The 19,344-nt window shown below is 45.7% G+C and overlaps 1 long non-coding RNA gene across 1 annotated transcript; it reads left to right on the forward strand.

The window, feature by feature from the left end:
• The first annotated feature begins 4,993 nt into the window (after window positions 1–4,993).
• On the forward strand, window positions 4,994–8,778 carry LOC309874749. Its single transcript, XR_014316904.1, has 3 exons — window positions 4,994–5,103; window positions 7,363–7,557; window positions 8,566–8,778. It is a non-coding gene; the product is annotated as an uncharacterized lncRNA (long non-coding RNA).
• The last annotated feature ends 10,566 nt before the right edge of the window (window positions 8,779–19,344 follow it).

Raw genomic sequence — 19,344 nt, forward strand, 5'->3', positions numbered from 1 at the left:
ACTTTCTAAAAAAAAAGGGGGGCCTCTCAGAGCTGGCTTCCTCCCTGGGACCCTGCAGCTCCCAGCACACTCTCACTCAGATTTTCCACAAGCCACAGATCTGTTTTTAAGACCAGTCCTGCCCTTAAGAAACGGCTTTGTTCAAGAAGGGAACCACGGGGCTCTGTGTTTCTTTCCTCCCCTGGTTTCAACATAGCGTGCACCTTGTCTGGGTTTGCAACAGCAAATGGCCTTTCCAACAGCAGTCAAGATCACAAATGCATTGCAGGTTGGAGGAGTTAACCTGGGTGCTTCCCCTTTTCTTTTTATAACCACCCTTTTACAATGTTCTGGCACATAAGTTGGTCATAACACACCCGTCATGGCCTTAGTCCTTGTCTTTATTGATATGCAGAGTCTTTATTGCAGGAAGGTGTGAGGTTTGGGGAAAAAAAAATAAAATAAATATTGTGCTCAGTTCTGCACAGTAATGGGTGAAAAGGGCCCGAATGGAGGTCTGGGGGCAAAACAATGTGGGGGTGATCAACTCAGCTCCTGTCTCAGCAGCCAGTACACACCAGCAGTGTCTGGAAGACATCCTTGAAGACGTCCTAAAAGACATCCTTGGTTGTAAGGGTCAGGGCTACGTCCTCCTTGGCAGTTTTTGCAATGCAAAATCAGACCCATGATGGCTCGAGCATCACCTACATGCTTTCTCAAGGCAAACCTCCTTCCTTCCCAGCAGGGCTCACGGATAGCACAGCAGTGAGAGACGTGGGGATGTGCCAACACTGAGGTGCTAAAAGCCCAGCAGGAAATCACTGGGGGAACTGGTTCGGCCGGGATGGTGTAACTGGGTGAGCTCACACACACACACACAGCTCTTTTCCTTCCCACTCCCTCCCACCGTGTGGCCCTGCTGGGCCAGTCGCAGGTGTATGTGAGCTGGAAAACAGTAATTAGAAACCTCTTGGAAAGGAGGTGGTGGAGAAATCGGCGCAGAGATGAAGCTGCTATGTGGAAAGCAGGCTCTCTGCACAGCTTGTGTGAGTGCACACGTGTGGATGTGTGTATCGCAGAGCCATGGCAAAGGACACATCTGTGAGGGCTCACGGGAGCAGTTACAATGGATAAGGAACAGAAGCTGGCCTCTCAGCCAGCCCTGAGCCCACCAGGATGCTTTGTTGACCCAAAATCCTGACCCTGTTGCCTCTCTGCTGAGCAGAAGAAGGAGCCCCAGCTCGAGATGGAGATCCTGGGGGTGCCTGGTGTTGCAGGACACAGCAGGTTGAGCAGCAAAGCTCCAGGGAAAATTTGGGGTGCAACTTGAATACGTGGTCCCTGCAGAGACACATGGTGCCTTTGGTCATGGCCAGGAGAGGAGCAGCAGCCCTGGTTAAAGGATTATGGTGCAAAGGCTGGAAGAAGGCTAGAGGGGGTGAAGTTTCCATCAGACACTGTGAAAATTAATTTTTTGCAGCCCTCCTCAGTGGCAGAGGGGTGCAGGGAAATGTCATCTGCTCTCTCAGGGGAAGAGGTCCTGGGGCAGACCTCCTCCCTCCTCCCTTTCTCATGTGGAAGTTTTCCATGAGCCCAATGCACCATTCTCTCCTCATTCAATGGCTGTTGAATGTGAATTCATCCTGATGTCTTAGATCACTTTCCCTCTTAATTTACTTATTAAATTCCAGTACAACACACACCACAAATCCAACCCCATCTTATTCTTGTTTCACAAGACCCTCAGCTTTCCTCCTCTCCGGTACCAAGATGCAACCAAGCACCATGATCTTCTACAACCCAAAATATAAATTTAGTAAGTCTGGCTTTTCTCTGCTGCTCTTTTCAGGCTCTTCAGGAGGCCCTCGAGTTGAGAAGCTACCTGAAAATTTTACTGACATCTGATGACTTCTGTAAGCCAGATAACTCACCAAAAATATTTGTAGATTCAAGCTTGTAGGAGACCAGAAGGGAATGTGGACTATTTGAATCTGTACTTTGACTCGTCATTACTGTTATGCCCTTAAGCGTGTTGTGCCCCAGCAGTGCCAGCTCATCCTGTAAAAAAATACATGACATTTTATTTAAAGATCCAGCTGGAGTCACGTGATCATCTGCAAACATTTACCTTACATTTAGGGAAAAAAAAAAAAAAAGAAAGAAAGAAAGAAAGAAAAGAAGAAGAAGAAAAATAGAAAGAAAGAAAAAGAAGAAGAAGAAGAAGAAAAATAAAAAGAAAGAAAAAGAAAATCATAGAATCATAGAATCATAGAATATCCTGAGTTGGAAGGGACCCTTAAGGATCATCAAGTCCAACTCTTGACACTGCACAGGTCTACCCAAAAGTTCAGACCATGTGCCTAAGTTCACAGTCCAATCTCTTCTTAAATTCAGACAGGCTCGGTGCAGTGACCACTTCCCTGGGGAGCCTGTTCCAGTGTGCAACCACCCTCTCTGTGAAGAACCCCCTCCTGACGTCCAGCCTAAATTTCCCCTGCCTCAGCTTAACCCCGTCCCCGCGGGTCCTGTCACTAGTGTTAATGGAGAAAAGGTCTCCTGCCTCTTGACAACCCCTTACGAGGAAGTTGTAGACTGTGATGAAGTCTCCCCTCAGCCTCCTCTTCTCCAGGCTGAACAGGCCCAGTGACCTCAGCCGTTCCTCGTACGTCTTCCCCTCAAGGCCTTTCACCATCTTCGTAGCCCTCCTCTGGACACTCTCCAACAGTTTCATGTCCTTTTTATACTGTGGTGCCCAGAACTGCACACAGTACTCGAGGTGAGGCCGCACCAGCGCAGAGTAGAGCGGGACAATCACCTCCCTTGACCTACTAGCGATGCCGTGCTTGATGCACCCCAGGACACGATTGGCCCTCCTGGCTGCCAGGGCACACTGCTGGCTCATATTCAACTTGCTGTCTACCACGACCCCCAGATCCCTCTCTTCTAGGCTGCTCTCCAGCGTCTCATCGCCCAGTCTGTACGTGCAGCCAGGGTTTCCCCGTCCCAGGTGCAGGACCCGGCACTTGCTCTTATTGAACTTCATGCGATTGGTGATCGCCCAGCTCTCCAACCTGTCCAGATCCCTCTGTAAGGCCTTTACGCCCTCATTTGAGTCCACAACTCCTCCAAGTTTGGTGTCATCAGCAAACTTGCTCAAAATACCCTCTATTCCTACATCCAGAAAAAGAAAAAAGAAAAAGAAAAAGAAAAAGAAAAAGAAAAAGAAAAAGAAAAAGAAAAAGAAAAAGAAAAAGAAAAAGAAAAAGAAAAAGAAAAAGAAAAAGAAAAAGAAAAAGAAAAAGAAGCATTTTTCAAACCAAAAAAGACAAAACAGTTGAAAATAAGTTCTCCAGGTTCAAAATCTAGAAAGTGAAGTATTAAAAAAAAATCTCTTCTTTTTACATTCCTCTACTTTCTAAGGAAAAAGTTGTTTTGTGGTAGCCTGATCTACAAACTCAATGCACCTGGAAGCTGATCACTCTTCAGTTTTGGACACAGTCTGGCAGATTGCAGAAAGAAGTTCAAACAGGCCCAAGCAAAATGACTCAAGGATGATGGCTGTGACTCACACAAGACCTAGAAGATTATTCTGTGTGTTTGACCAAGAGAAATGAGAGTAGATAATGCCATATCACAGAATCATAAAATCACAGAATGGTTTGGGTTGGAAGGGACCTTACAGATCATTTACTTCCAACCCCTGCCATGGGCAAGGAAACCTTCTAGTAGACCAGGTTTCTCGAAACCCATCCAGCCTGGCCTTGAACACTTCCAGGGGCAGGGTATTCACAGCTTCTCTGGATAAATCCACAACTTTTCTGGGCAAAGATCACTCCACATATGACTGCTTCATAAATAGAACCGTAGGCGGAGGGAGAAGGGCTGCATGGGTTTGCAGCCATGGCTAGAGCAAGGAAAGGAGATTAAATTTAGCTGGTTATTAGGCACGATTTCCTGCAAGTGAAGACAATTAGGCAGTGGAACTGTTTTGCCTAGTGAGGTAATTACTGCACAAACACTGGATGGACGCAAGCCAAGATTAGATAAGTATAGTGGAAAATGTAGTACAAGGTCTCTTCTGATGGGCCCAGAGGGGACGGCTTTGCTGGCAGCATGCCTGGCCAAGCAGTTGGATGAAACTTTCCCTGAAAACTTCTCGAGACAAGGAGGGCTCTGCTGGGGCAGGGACTGCGGGGTGGGCAATGTGTCAGACCGCCGGCCACAACAGCCATGTGAAAGTAAGTCTGAGGAGGTTAGGAAATGAAAGTAGAAGTGGAACAACGAGATAATTGCTTTTTTTGGGTGACCCTTAAGTTCCTTAAAACTCCTTTTTCTTCCATGTGGGGCTGGGAAGTTTCTGCTTCTTGAAGAAGTTTGTTGCTTCTTGCTTTTTTTTTTTTTTAATTTATTTTTCTCTATCCACTAATACAGACTCATAGAATGGCCCGGGTTGGAATGGACTTTAAAGATCATCTAGTTCTAATCCCCAAATATATGTGGCAAGTTTTCAGTCTGGAGCCAGGAGAGCTCCCAGAGCAAGGCGACAGATTTCTGGAAGAGGTCACAGCCCAGAGAGCTGAGCACTTGAACATCTGACCTGCTGCAATATCTCCCAGAAGGAGAAAGCACTGCTAATCCACACTGTGGTATTTGGTCCTGTTTCCCATGGTGATAATATACTTCATATAATTCATATTATATTATATTTTCCCCACCGTGATATATTTTCAGGAGCTATCCCCCACAGACATAAAGGATAAGGACTCGATGACCCTTGCAGGTCCCTTCCAGCTCAGGATATTTTGTGATTTTGTGAAAGGGGTGGGGAACTCAAAATAATATTTACACATAATATTCCCAATTTGTCCATCCAACAGATGCACTCTCTCCACTTTTTCTGCCTAAGGGATGTTTTCCTGAATGTATCTGTATGAATGTGCTAGCAGAGGGATTTCCTGCCTTTTATATCTCCATGCCCATCTTTTCCAGTCACTCGTGGGATGGGGATAACCTTGCTGCATGAGGCATGGTGAGGACATCTGCCTGTTGGAGAAGTATCACTGGCGTGGATTTCCACCCTGAACCCTCTCCAAAATACGTTTTCCTCAGCTATGACAACACATGGTAAGCCCTTCTCTTCTAAGCAAGGTGAGGGCATGGGAAAGGACCCTGTCCCACTGACAGGCAAAGCATCATTCCAGGAGAAAACCCCCAACATGACCCCGTGCCTTGACAAGTCTGAAGGAAACAGAAGAAAGGAGAAAATGGGTCACTTTGGGCTCGAAGCAGCCCTGATGTACCCCAATTAAAGGTTGTCCCAGCTCCAAAGACCTGCCTGGGAAGGAGGGAGTGAAGGACAGAGGAGAGCATCCAGGTGTAGGTCATGTCCCCACGGTCACACAGCGAGGATGGGAGCAGTGAGGTGCTCGGCCTGTTGTCTGCCTACATAATGTCCCTAATGCAATGTGTTGTCAGGTGCTCCACACTGCAAATTAGGCCACTTAATCAAACCGCTCTGTTGTCCAAAGGCTTTTATAACAGCCTATTTACCCACCCTATGTGTAGGAAAACTCCTGTATTTATTTATCTGCCTCTTTAAATAGGTGCAGTCTTTCCCAGGGAGGAGACAGAAAGGCAATCATCCCCACCACCACCATCCTGATGCTGTTTTTAGGGAAACTCCCTCATAAAAGGCCACAGCTGAGCAAACAAAATAAAGGATGCTGAGCGGTCCAGGAGGCAGGGAGCCTAGCACCACCCTGGCTTATCCCTCTAGGATGGCATGGAGTCAGGACACACAGGTCCAGAAGATGTGGCTGGAGCAATAACCACGGCACAGGAGGCTGTCTTTTAAGCCAAGACACTATACTGCTGCATTTTTTAATGTGATATCATCCAAAGAGTTTCACATGGGTGAAATGGAGCCTGTGGACTGAAGCTGCACCTGGGCTACCTTGGTGTTAGCTTGGGGAAGGCTCCTCTCCCTCCTGGCAGTGCTGGCTGTAGCTCACATCTGATTCAGAAGGATGCTCTCTCCCACCATCCTGAAACCCCTTTATCTTCCACCCCAACATTTGGAAAAAGATAGAGGAGGCTGGTCACCCCTTATAGTGCCATCACACTACTGGGATTTTGAGTGGCTCCTGAGTGGGATCGGTCCAAAGCAGCTTGCACCAAGCCCTGAATATCTGCAGTGCTGCCCTAGGAATGCAATCCAGTCGTGTCTCTGCTGTCTCTTTTGCTCCTAACTATGGTTCGTTCAGACATTTCACAGATATTTTTACCATGATCCCAAATTCCTTTCCTGGCTAGTAGCCTGCTTTTGACCTTCTTCCTGTAAACCAGATGTTTCCCTCTCAGATCCATTGGTCCCAGCTGTTTCAGGGGCTAGGATCGTTCAGTTTGTCTGGGCTGGCTTTCTGCTGGTGTAAATCCCTTGAAATCAATGATGTTGCCCCTTTTTAAGCACGTGAGGATCATGTGGTTCCTGTGGAGTTAAACCATGTTGAACAACCCGACATAAAGAGCCAGGAAACTTACGTGCCCTGCTGGGACACAGCGATGCCTTCGCCAGGCACCATTGCAGCAAAACGAGAAGCAAGGTTCATGTGTGCTTCAAAATGTTGCGGAGTCATCCTGAAGCAGTTTGCAGGAGGAAATGTTGTGGCCACCGTTCATCAACACTGCCTCTGTTCTTGCAAGTGGCTAATTTACAACCCGATAAGGCTAGATCGGGCAGGTTAGGGGAGTTCATGACGTGCGCAGCTACCTTGGCAAATGTAGGCTGTGATGAATAATTAACAGGAGTTGTAATATCAGACTGTCCTATGAGGGGTGGAAAGGAGCAGGGTAGTAAAGAAAGGATATCAGGCTTACTAAAAAAAAAAAAAAAAAAAAAAAAAAAAGGCAACAAAACCCAGAGTTTTCTGACCTTGACTCTAAGCCCAGCCTCTCTATCTGTTCTGCTGATCTCTGATCCAAGCAGAATCCGAAGCTCTCCTCCCAGGGATAAGGTATCATTTGAGGAGAGAGGCCGAAGGGCTCCTTGTGCCATGCTTTGCAGGGCTTCCAGCACAGTCTGCAGATGGCCAGGAGCCACAGAAAGGGGACAGAGAGATCCTCAGACCCGAATTAGGCACCTAAGTTCCCATTTACTGACTGCTGGCAGGGCCAAATGCTCCCTTCATTCCTCGAGCATTGTTTTCCTGAAGCTGAGGCTCATGTCAAGATAAGGCAGGAGATGCTTACTAAACACAGCTCTGAGAGGCTACTGGCACGAGAGAAATGCTCTCTGTTTGAGCCAAAGCCACCGAGTTGAATATTTTCCCATTGCGTGCATTGTGTCTTTGCTCCACTGACTCACAGCCACATTTCCCACCCAAGCACAGGGAGCAGCATCCGTGAACCACCTTGGAGCAGCCTGGGCACCCCTGGTGAGGTGTCTGCTGTGGTTTGGGGACCCCAAAGCTTCCAGAGGTGTTCACACCAGCGTGGGAGAAGCCTGTTGTGGTCCTACTCATCCAGTTTGGCTTTCTCAGGACTGAACAGGAGCTCACACCCTGACCCAGGCTGCTCAGGGTAAGCACGTTTTCCAGCCATACCTTCAAGGGTGGGGACCTGAAACTTTCTTTGCTTTTTTTTTTTCATGCAAAAAAGCTGCTCCCTCAGCTCACTCCAGGCCACTTCTGCAGTTGGTCACGGCCACTTGTTACCTCCCAAGATTATTTTTTTCACCTTGAGTAATGTGTTAAAAGTGAAATCAAAAGCTCTGGCAGCAGCAGCACCATCAGCAGTTCACTTTCTTTTCAGACAGTGCCTCTGATGTTACGTGGATTAACCCCTCTCAGCTCCAGAATAGGCTCACACATAACTGGAGCAGCTGTGGAGTGAAAGGTGGTTTCCATGTTCCTCTCATGCCTTAAAAACTCTTACTGCTGAGGCCCAATCCAGCTCGCATTTCAGGGTAGGTTCCCTAGGGCTGCTTCGCACAAGGTGCACCCCAAGGTGGGATTTGGGGGAGCAGTGCAAAGCAGTTGGCAGCTCTGCACATAGCAAAGGAGTTGGGATAGGGACTGAAAATACAAGTAGGATAATAAGCATGTGGAGAAATTATTAAAAAACACATGGAATACCTCCTGGAAAGGAGGTAACACCAGCTCAGATGATGCATTGAGGTCATCTTTGAAGAAGGATGGGTTCAGCCAAGGAGGACCTGCACTGAACCTGGTCCTTGCAGCCCAGCTGTGCACGTAGACACCCAGGCTTTTGGGCAGGAGGGGAGAGGCAGGCACGTCTGGCTGCTCTTTGGAAAAGGACAAGCTGGGGAACAGCCAGCGGATGTCCCAAAGTTGTGAATTCCAACACAAAAAGGCGTTCCACTTACCAGGAAAATTATATATATATATATACATATAAACACACACACACACACATAAATATATATATAAAAAACATACATATGTTTATATATATTATATATATAAAACATATGTATATGTTTATATTTATATATATAATAAACATATATCACATATATATATAAACTATATATATATATATATATTTTTTTTTTTTCTCTTTTTACAGCCTCTCCTCAGCAATTTCTAACTGGCAAGAGCAAGCTGTCTCTTCTGATGCTCCTCAGAGCTGGATGCCTCACTTGGTGGCCTCAGAAACAGCTTTTTGGCTCAGCGTTTGCAGTTGCAGGGCTGCGTGTTGCCGTGCTGCATGGCTGAAGCCCATGGCTTGGCGGAGGAGCTGGGTTCCTTGGCCTGGACCTTGACCACAAGTTCATTCTTGCATACCAGGGGCAGTAACACTTTTCACGGAGCCAGAGCTTCCACTAGACACCAAATTGGGAATAAAAGAGAAACTGCCACTCGTATGTTGTTTGCAAGATGAATGCAAACAAAGATGTTTTGCTTGTGAAACCACAAAATTCTGTGGTTTCCAAAGAATTCCTTGCACTTCCCCTAACACTCCCCGTTGTCCTTGCTTCTTACCCCCACGCTGGCTCATCACTTGCTATTCCCCGTCCTACTGACCTTTCCTAATCAAGTCCCACAGAAAAAAGCAGGAGCAAAAGATACCCCCAACACAGCCCCAGCATCCTGTGAGTATGCCAGACATGTATATTGGCTTTTTGGAGCCATGCATGGAGAAAAGCCCAGATGGGCAGGGGATAAACATTATTCAGTCCAGGCTGCTCTTTTTTGGGGTCTAGAATGGTCACTGGAGTAAAACTTCTCTCATAGGACTGGGTGCTAAGGACTGAAAGAGCTTTAGCTCTTCAGCTCCCCTCCCTCTCTGCCTCCTCCCAGCACTGACACCATTTCCATCATTGCCCTTCTCTGCTTTCTCCATCCCTCCACCACTGGCTTCACCCCAATTTAGGCTCGTTTTGGGTTGCCTTCACCCAGCGATGAAGCTGCCCATAAGATTGGGAGAACTTGGTGCACTCATGAGTTACACAGGCCTTATAGCAGATCCATACAGGGACTGTGGGAGCTGTGGGAGTGAAAATGTATGGAGAGTTAGGTGGGATAGATATAGAAGGGAATTAATCATGCAGTCACCATCTATTTATTGCAGAAACCAGAGAACTGCGTGCAGCAGCATCTCCCTTGGTATTGAGTCCAATGTCCTCCTGGCTGGGACCAAGCAAAACCCCATCTCAGAGCATGATGGGGTGGAGAATCTGCCAGGTCTGGACATTGTAAACACTTTTGGTCACAAAACAATTCAAGCCATGTGCCTAAAGGCCACAGGCAGGGCCTGGCAAGGGCTCAGCTCTCTCAGGCCTGCACCCCACAGGGCCTGCTTGGCTCCATCTCCAGGCTTGGTGCTGCTTTCTGCACACACATACAGAGTCACGTCTTTTCTAACCGAGCCCTTCAAGTGTTATTCTTTAGTAAGAGAAAGAAAAATCAGCCCGTGTTCCTCTTTCCTCCCTCCACCCTGCCTTGCCCCCCTCTCATGCATCGGTCCTCGTTGACTGCAGCGCTCCAGACAATGTGGGTCTTTTACCCCAGCACCTTTCTGTAAGCCGACACCAATCCCAGCAAGCTGTTCCTGTTGCTTAAGGAGTTCAGCTTGCCAAGCTGAAATTTGAGAAATTCAGCCCAGAGAGAAATAGGAAGGGCAGTGGAAATTCCCCAGGGAACAGGATCCCGGAGAGGCGTGGGAGGCCCTCAAACACACCACCAGGCACAGCTTCACCCCACCAACAGCAGTGAGTTTGGTTTAGGACCCAGGAATCTCTTTGATGCTCAGGATGCACACATCCTCTCTGTGAGGCTCTCCCATACTGCTCAGGCTGATTTTACACAGCAAAATCCCATTGAGAAGTGAGGTAAATTAAATCCCCACATCCAAGCCCTGAACCTGGCCACAGAAAGACTTTAACCCAGTCACTGACTTCACAGGCTCTAAAAAACTCACTGGGGACCTCTCATCTGCTACTGAATTTATGGGAAGGTATTTAGTTACTCCAAGGATGACACAAATAGGTAGATACAGCAATAGATGGAGGGAGAGGGAAGAAAGAGGCAGCACAAGCAGTTCTGGTTTCATTTGTATTCAACTGTATAAATCAGACTCTGAGTAATACAAGAGCAAAAGGCTTCACTAATCTATACTCTTCCACACGTGTAAAAGTGTTATCAGAAAGACTGGAAATGTTTTACACCAGAGCCTTGTTTTTTCTTTAGAGAAATTTCAACCATTCATTAGGAAAATTGTAAACACAAGAAGAGCAGTGGCTGGCCCTGAAGAGAAAGCCGTCACGTTTGGGCAGTGGAACAGCCTCAGATACCAACACTGAAAAGATGTACCCATAATGCAGGAACAAGGGGAGACTTTTTGGCCTGGAGAAGTGAAATAAGCTATGGATAAAATAAGGAGATAAATAGGTTAAAGTCACCCTTCTGGTAAAGCTCTGCAAGAAATTAGAGAGTTTTCCCCTGACTCTTGCATTCCATGTGCTTTGTGCTTTTCACCAGCCCATAGTGATTTAAACAGCAAAGTTTATCCAAAATGCCTAGCCAAACCCATCCTTCATATTACTAACAGGGAAGCTGAGACAAGGAGAGACCAAACAAGTTATCTTAGGCCTTCAGTTAGGCCAGCCAGTTCTGGCATTTTGGCCCACAAACTGGGCCAAACTGTTCTGCATAGAAAAGAGGCCCAGCTAAACTCCAGTCTTTCGTTCCAGACCCACCCTGCGTTTTCACATCTCAGCAGTGTTTTGTTTCTGGTTCCAGGTGAGACCCAGCTAAAATCATGGTAAAACATCCAAAGATGGGGGACAAAATGTTCAGAAGAGCCCTCAGGACCAGACTCTTAATCAGAGTTTGACTTTGAGCATCATTACATTTAAGAGAAGATCCTCCCCCTGTTCTCTTTCCACAGGTCAGAGCCTAGATACAATCAGACACAACAGATACCTCATTCCTTTAGCCTCACCCGTCATCTCTGAGCCCCAGACAGGGCTGAATGAGATGTTTTCATATACGGTTCATGAGCTCTCACCTCCAACAGCTTTAGAAATGAGCTGAGATGCCAGCACATCACAGGGTCATAGGTCATTAGAATATTTTAGCCGGTCACCCATGTATTGGGCTTTATGTTTGTGCTGATATGCCATGTTCTGTCCTGTTAATGCTTGCAAAACCCTTGGGACCCTCAGGAGTAAAAAGGATTTGGGGATCAGTTGATTTCATGCCTTGCATATATCAATTTGCTGAGCAGTAATGGACTTAAGCCTATGATTAAGGGAGTTTTAGTCATAAATGCACCCAAAGACAGCTTGGTTTGTTGCTTTAATGTAGTTCTGCTATTACATCAGGTGCCAATATTCACTCCAAATCTTAGGTGTCTGTGGAATAATACAGGGTGGTATCTTCTTTCCTGTTTCTGTTTCAGCTCCTCCCTCCTTACACAAGCTGTTACACGTGGGCTGTAAGCTGCAGGCTGCACACCTTCTCCTCTCACGGAAGACATCACTGTTATTTCAGGTACGGTTCTCCTTCCAAGCTCTCCAGTTTTATTCCGTGTCAGCAGCTGGGTTAATTTTGAAGGGTTTGATCTGCAAGAGGGTTAAAGCAAGCAGCCACAAAGACAGGGAGATCTCTAAGCTTGGCAAGCCTAAGCAACCTCTTCTTTCTGCACGCCTTCCCATGGTTTCATTGTCTGTGTCAGCCAGGCTCTTGGTTCCATCTGCAAGTTTTTATTATTCCAAGAATAATCATTTGACTAACAGAGACCTCTCCCTGCAGACAGAGGGAAGGAAAACCAACCCAAATTGATATTGCAGATGGAGGTTAGCTTGGATCTAGTCACAAAGGAAAATAGAGAAAGTACTTTTTTTTTTTTTTAACAGATGCATTTATCTTTTTTTCCCCCCTGTTGGCTTTTCTTTCTCTAAAATAACAATAATAAAAAATAACAAAAAGAAACATAAGCAGATAACTGTATAACTGCAAGAAAAGAAACAGAGGGGCAGACTTTCAGGTCCCCTAAAGGGCTGATTCAAGGCCAGCAGCTTACAGCGTATTTGGGTCAGGCCCTTGGGAAAAGATGGGAAAGGTGTCCAAGAGAGGCACCTACAGCACCCAGTCACCATGGCTGTTGTGAGGCCTGAGATGGCTGCATGAGTCCTTGCTCCTTGAGCAAAAGCATTAGAGAAGGGGGTCTGCAAAAGTCCCTTTTGCTCCAGTTCCTCATCCTTCTGATGAGACCCACCACCAACACAGTGATGTGCACAATCTACAATGGGAATTAGTTGACATGGGTGCACAAGGGTGACAGTGAGAGCTGTCCTGGATGGAGAAACACTACCTCATCTTGTTTCCCTTTGGCTAAACCCCTGGTTTTGTTGATCAGGTTGGTTCCCTTCTCTGCAAAGGTCAGGATTAACCCAGAGCAGCAGCACTTCCCTCCATGGTGCATGGCCAGACTTCTGCCATCATACAGGAGAGCAAAACACATGCCCAAAGTCCAGTGCCCATTGGTCCCAAACAGGCTACTCTGCCTGCAAAACCCCCGAGACTTCATTTTCCCTCTAGCAGTCTATAGACCTGAGGCCCCCAGTGCTTGACTCCAAGTTGTTCTAGTTGATTTGACCTCTACACTTAACCCACAGATCCCAGTTTCCCTCCACAAGGGATCCAGCTGTACTTCTAGGCTCCCCAGGCTTCACTTCTCCATAGTGGCAGCTGCATGACTCAGTGCTGTGCAGCAGTTTTTATTTCCAGAGCGTTTTGCAAACATGAGCTGACTAAGCCTTGCCAGCCCCCATCGTTTGCCAGTTGGATTGAAGGGGCCTCTGAGGAGCACGGCTGCAGCTCAGCCCAGAGGTGCAATTTCATTTTCAATTGTAAAAGCATTTGGGGGGAGGTTGAGAGACAAAGAAAGTTGTTTGGTTGCTGCTGAGATTTTATTTCTGTTTCTAAAACGCATTTGCCTTGTCTGCTTGCTTGGCAATTCATCAGCATCCCAGGTGCTGGTAACTACCTCCCTCAAAGCATGGGAACTTCTGCCCCCCCCCAAGGGAAGCCAAGAAGGGTGGTGTCTAATGTCCCCCCAGCTTTAAAATCTGTGACTATACGAAAGCTGATATTCTGTTTCTAAATCTGTAATCCATCTTCCTCGTTCCACCTCTGCCCTTAAGGCTGGAGGGAATTAGAGCAGAGGTTTCATTCTGTGGAGATTAATGATTCTGGCTGCAATGGGTAAAAAGAAAAAGCAAGTTCTTGCCTCCTGAGCTTTTCATGCTGTAGCTTTGTCCTCTCGTGCTATAGCCCCTGGAAAGCCTCCCCACATTGCACATGGGTGGTGGCACTGCATAGACAGGTGGGTCTTCTAATGGCTGTGTGTCAAGTAGGCTGAATTTGCCACTGGGGTAAGATTTGGCCCATTTTTAAATACATAAAGTATTGGCCAGCCTTAAGGGGCTCTGAGACTGAGATAGGTGAGTTCAGTGCACAAATCCCAGAGAATGAAATTCCCCATATGACTTCACACCACCCGTTTTGAATCTCTTTAAAGATCTGAGATTTTCCAAGCTGCCTTTGTATTCAGAGGCTTGTTTTAATAGGAAACGCACATTCAGATACACACAGGCAGCTTGGAAAACCTCTCCTATGAGTGCTGAGCTTTATATCACTCACAGTGTGTTTTGATGGAAATTGAGGTGGAAAGTGCCACCGAGGTCACTTCCAGTGGAAACAATAAGCCTCCCTCCACTCGCTATCACAGGCAGCAAGTAGCAGAGCTACGTGTTGTGTCTCAGGAGCACTCACTGTGATTTCTCCAGGCACCTCCCAGGTACTGCAGTCTGCAGTGTGTTGGATATGGGAGACCCAAGGGTCTAGATGCCATCGCTACTTTCATCTCTCTCCTGCATCTCCCAGAATGGCTCAGTTTTCGAGTTTGCAAAACGCAGCTCAGAAGAAAAGTCTCTGCTTAAAACAGTGTCACAAAACATGAAACTTTTTTTGGAATAAAAGCTCGGTTTCATCAGAGAAGTCTTGGCCTGAAGAAGATCAAGGGTAAGCAATGGTCTGATTTGTACCATCTTGCTGTTTAAGCCAACATCTATGTGTTGGCCGTGCAAGACATTACTCAGAAGCTCAGGCTGCCCATGAAAGCATAAGCAAAAAAGAATAATCAAGCAAATCACCAGGAGAGGAAAATGTGTTGGCAGCTTTCTGGTCTGAGCATGGCTTTGCTGATCATTATGTCCTGCTTTGGCAATCTGATCCATTTCATTGATTTTCCTAAATGCAGACTCTGAGCTTTGGGTTTTTGAGACCTGTCCATCAGTTTCTCTCATAACTAAGTGTACATTTCTATTTAGACATTGACTCTTCCTGGAACTGTCTGCGACTGAGGAGTGGAGGTCTCCTGAGAAGATGTGCTCTACCATAAGCAGTCCTGTATCAGCAGACTCCATAAGGAGTGAAATTTTGATGTTTGAATGATGCAGTAGGTCAACTTATAAGATCATGTTGGTTCCTTCCATGATCATTGACAGTTTGGCTCTGGCTGGTTAAGAAAAAAACATTAGTTATAGCTGGTTTCATCTTCTGTTGTCCTATTCCAGCCCTGGTTGGGCCCATTATTTTAGCAGTTAAGAAGGGAAGGTGATGTGTCATTAAGGATTTTTTTTTTCCTTTTATTAAGGAAATAAACTTTGTGAGCACATAAAGATTCAATAACTCTCAAATGGAGGACATAACACCAATCAATCTTGGTTCCCTACGCCCATTCCCCAAAAGTTTACATATCTATTTAAAGCAGGGTGAAGAAAGCCTCATAATACCTACAATGTGAGCTCCTCAAGACCTGTTTCAAACTTCGTACTATTTTGTAGTGGTTTTAGTGACAAAACTGAGATGGTGGTTGAGACCATCAATGATGGCTGAGACCACAATGATGGTTGAGACTCGGCTGTTTCTGGGATGATTTCATATAATAAACAAATAAAAAATTGTACTGGGAAGCTTTCACGGTTAATCCAGACTGTGAATATATTGAGGTGGTAACAGAAGAAGGTTAAGTGCCAACATAGTTCCTTGAGGTGGCTGACTTGCCTATTGTACTTTAACGAAGCACATAAACATCAGTGTCTCCATGGGCATCTGATTGCTCCTCAGTCAGCAACAACTTGGTCTGCAAAGGGATTTGGCTGCCTCTGAAACTCAACATCCATGTTTGCCTAGCTGAATCTGGACATCTTCTGTGTTGACCAGAGGCTCAGCTAGTGCAAACGAAAGCACTGGCTTCCCATTGAGGTGGCATCCAGTGGCCAAAACGTCCTCATGGGACTGAATGATATGACACAAGACCAGGTCACTCCTGTGCCCCAAGGGACTGACAGCTGTAGCCAACAAAAAAGCTCAGCCATCATCTCACTTAACACTTGAAGGCTGTATTTAAGCAGCAATTCAATTTTCATTCACCTATGTGACAGCTTAGCTACATATCCCTCATACAGACTCCTAAATGTAGGCACCTTAATTCCTTAATTTCAAACTGAGTCCCATCCATTTGTCCTCTCTGTTCATGGTGTTTTCTGCCGTAGAGCATTTTAACAAGCATCTCATCACACACCCAAAAAGTTAAATGAAGGCAGGTAGTTCCTATGCTGGGATACAGACATTTTGTGGCACCAAATTTAGGTGATGGATGGGTATGACCCAGAAATGTCGCGTCAAATATTACTGAGTAAAATATTGTGAATTGTCACATCTAAGGTAAAAGGAAGAGTTGCATCCTCCACTGAAGAAGCTCATTTCACCTTGTCTGGGTGATTTATGTAGGCAGAGGAAAACTCAGATTTTTAGTCTTAGGAGTCCAAACTTGCCAGCTGTGGAAAGCAAGATACAAAGGTGGCACTTGTGCAAGGAGTCTGGCTGGGATGGAGTTAATTTTCTTTGTGGCAGCTGGTGTGATGCTGTGTGTTACAATGGTGACAAAAACAGAGCTAACAGCACACCGATGTTTTTGCTGCTGCTGAATGGTGCTTGCACAGCATCGGGGCCTTCTCTGCTCCTCACTCTGCCCCCCAGAGAATAGATGGGGGGCACACAAGAGGCTGGGAGGGGACACAGCCAGGCAGATGAGACCAAATAACCACAGAGATATCCCACCTGATGTCATGCTCAGCAAAAAGAAGGAAAAAGAGTGGGATTTAGGGAAATTGCTTACCAACTGGCTGCACACCGGTCTACCCATAGTGCCTTTGCCTTTGAAATGCTTGTTTTTTCTTTCTCTCTTTGTCCACTTCTTCACTTATTAAGCAATTTTTATCCCATCCCACAAATTTTCTTGCTTTTCCTCTTCTCCTGGTGTCAGTGGAGGGGGGGACATTAACAAACAGGCAGCTACCTACTGGGATTAACCCACAGCACAACGCTGTCCTTGCCAAGCAGTACAACAACGGATGGCAAGGCTTTTACATAAACTGGACTGGCATAACCAGTCCCTAAATCCATATTTTTTTTCCAGATGAATAAAGCATATAAATAATATTGCCTCCATGCACAAGAGGAATAAGGACTTCTGTGAACAACGGGATGCTAATGTCTGAGAGGATCATCACAGCGATATTTACTGAAGCCTGCAGTAATCTCTGCCTAACTGTGATTTGCTGTTATGCACCAAAACAAGTTGCAGAGAAGGGGAAAAAAAATAAATTTTATCTACAGAACATCTGAAATGAGGCCCCAGCTTATGAGGCAGTTGTGAAGGTGAAAGCTGGGAAGGCAGAGGATGAAAGCAGAAATAAGGGGCAGAAGAATAGGCTGGGTGAGAGAACTGGGAGAAGCTGAGCTGACGAGAAGCAAAGAAATTGCCATGAGGTGCATGTGTATTCTTACCACTGGTGGCATTTGGCTCCCTCATGGATTTACAAGGGGTCACCAGATGGTCACCCACAAAAAACAGATGGGCCACTATTATCTGCAAGAGGCACGGCAGAGTCACTGCTGGAAGTGAAAGTCTATAGCGATGCTGAAGGGCAGCAGTGATCATGAATTACTTATTGGAAAGATGGCAAACACATTAAAGCCCAGGGGAGAGATGGGTGACACTGGATCTAAATTTGATCCATAAAGTTAAAAGGCAAGTCCACGAGACAAACAGAGAAGGTAATGCTTGGAGAGTGTTTCAGACCATTAATTTGGAATGATAAAGAAATCTCAGTAGAGGCCAGATGGGAAATATTTAAGGAAGCAATAGAGAACACAGTAGGGAACTTATTGGGAGGCCTAAACAAACAAGGAGGAGCTGGACAAACATCAAAACAAGAACATTAGAGGGAAAATACAAACAGAGCCAAGGATTATGGGAGAATGGAAAGAAAAGCACAAAACAAAGCAGAAGAAAATCTCCAAAGGCTGAGCAAGTAAACCCTTTCACGGTAGAGAAAACCCCAACAACGAAGAGAAACACCAGGAGAACAAGAGTGAAACTGAGGTGTTAAAAGATTATGTTCCATGGGAACAGCACTGGGAAAATGCTAGGAGCACCAGAAGGAGTCGTGGTGGACTGAGACCAAATGTGAATGAGAAGGTGGAGCTGTGGAAAGAGCATTTTGCTGATCATTCTCATCTATCTGGATACTATCACACCACACCATGCTCAAGACCGTAGCTTGCATGACAAAAAAAAAAAAAAAGCTGTCTACCCTGAGCCAAAATCAGATGAAGAAGTAGAAAGGACTAGGTAGCAGCAACAGTTCTCTTCATCCTTATATGAAGGATGTCCCAGTGCTGTTAGAGGTCACCCCGTGACTAAGAAAAAGAGGAGGTATCAGATAATTGGTAAAAAATAACACACGTCATGGCTACCAGTGAAACTGTAAAGATATATGTTACAGGGTGGTGGGAAAAATCACAGTGGAATTAATTACTGACTGATTAAGGTAAGTTATGGGTAAAAAATGCTGAAGTGTGAGAGGGGGGTAGATCAAATGTTGGTCTTCTGATTGTGGGTAGAAAAGGAGCGAGGATGGAGATTAAAGATGCTTTTGAGGATGCTTGTTATGACTTTGAGAGAAGCGTCATAGAAATTAACAAAATATATGTGTTCCAGCTCACAGCATTGTAACGGCTGTTGCTCTGTAAAGCAGTAAGAGCAGGAAGAAAGTTAAGCAACCACTTCAAGTCTGGTTTTAGGCTGCACAGAGTAACTGTTAACGTTGCCTCACCTTCCCTTACAGTGTAGTAACAATTAAAGCTGAGATGAATGTCGTGACAATGGGTGTTATACCGTTAAGATCCTTATCTTATGCAAAAGGCACCAAGCAATCAGCAGATGATGGTCTTCACACATTGTAAAAATACTTTTGTTAACAGGAACTTCCACTGAACGCTGAAGTTAATGTCACAGAAAGGCCAGCAATTGAAGTGGGGAAAAAAAAAAAAAAAAAAAAAAAAAAAAAAGATGCAGAAAGAGAACAAAAAGTTTAATTTGTATTCCTTGAGCAGCATGAGGGCTTACTCCCAAAAAAAGGTTTTAAACACCTATTCTTTATCTCGTATTGTTGCACAAAGTGTCATAGTGTCAGAACAAGGGAATATCTGAGAGCTGTATCAGTCCAAGAAACCTACAGCACTGCCTGGACAACGGGATCACCTGCCTCTGGTGGAGCAGGTATCGAACAGGAGGAGCCATGGATGACTTTGGGCCATAGCAGGTCCAAAGCAGAACAAACTTAAGGTTAATGGTGAAGCAACAGGAGAGAGTCAAGAGACGAGGACACTCAAGGACTTAAGGACACTCAAGAGCTGAAAGATGGTGGAGGTAAGGTAGAAAGCAAAGAGGTGGCACAATACCATGGAAATACATTCAAATATGAAC

The sequence above is a fragment of the Aythya marila genome (assembly GCF_965140915.1).
Source record: "Aythya marila genome assembly, chromosome: 1".
In the NCBI taxonomy this organism is placed as follows: Eukaryota; Metazoa; Chordata; class Aves; order Anseriformes; family Anatidae; genus Aythya; species Aythya marila.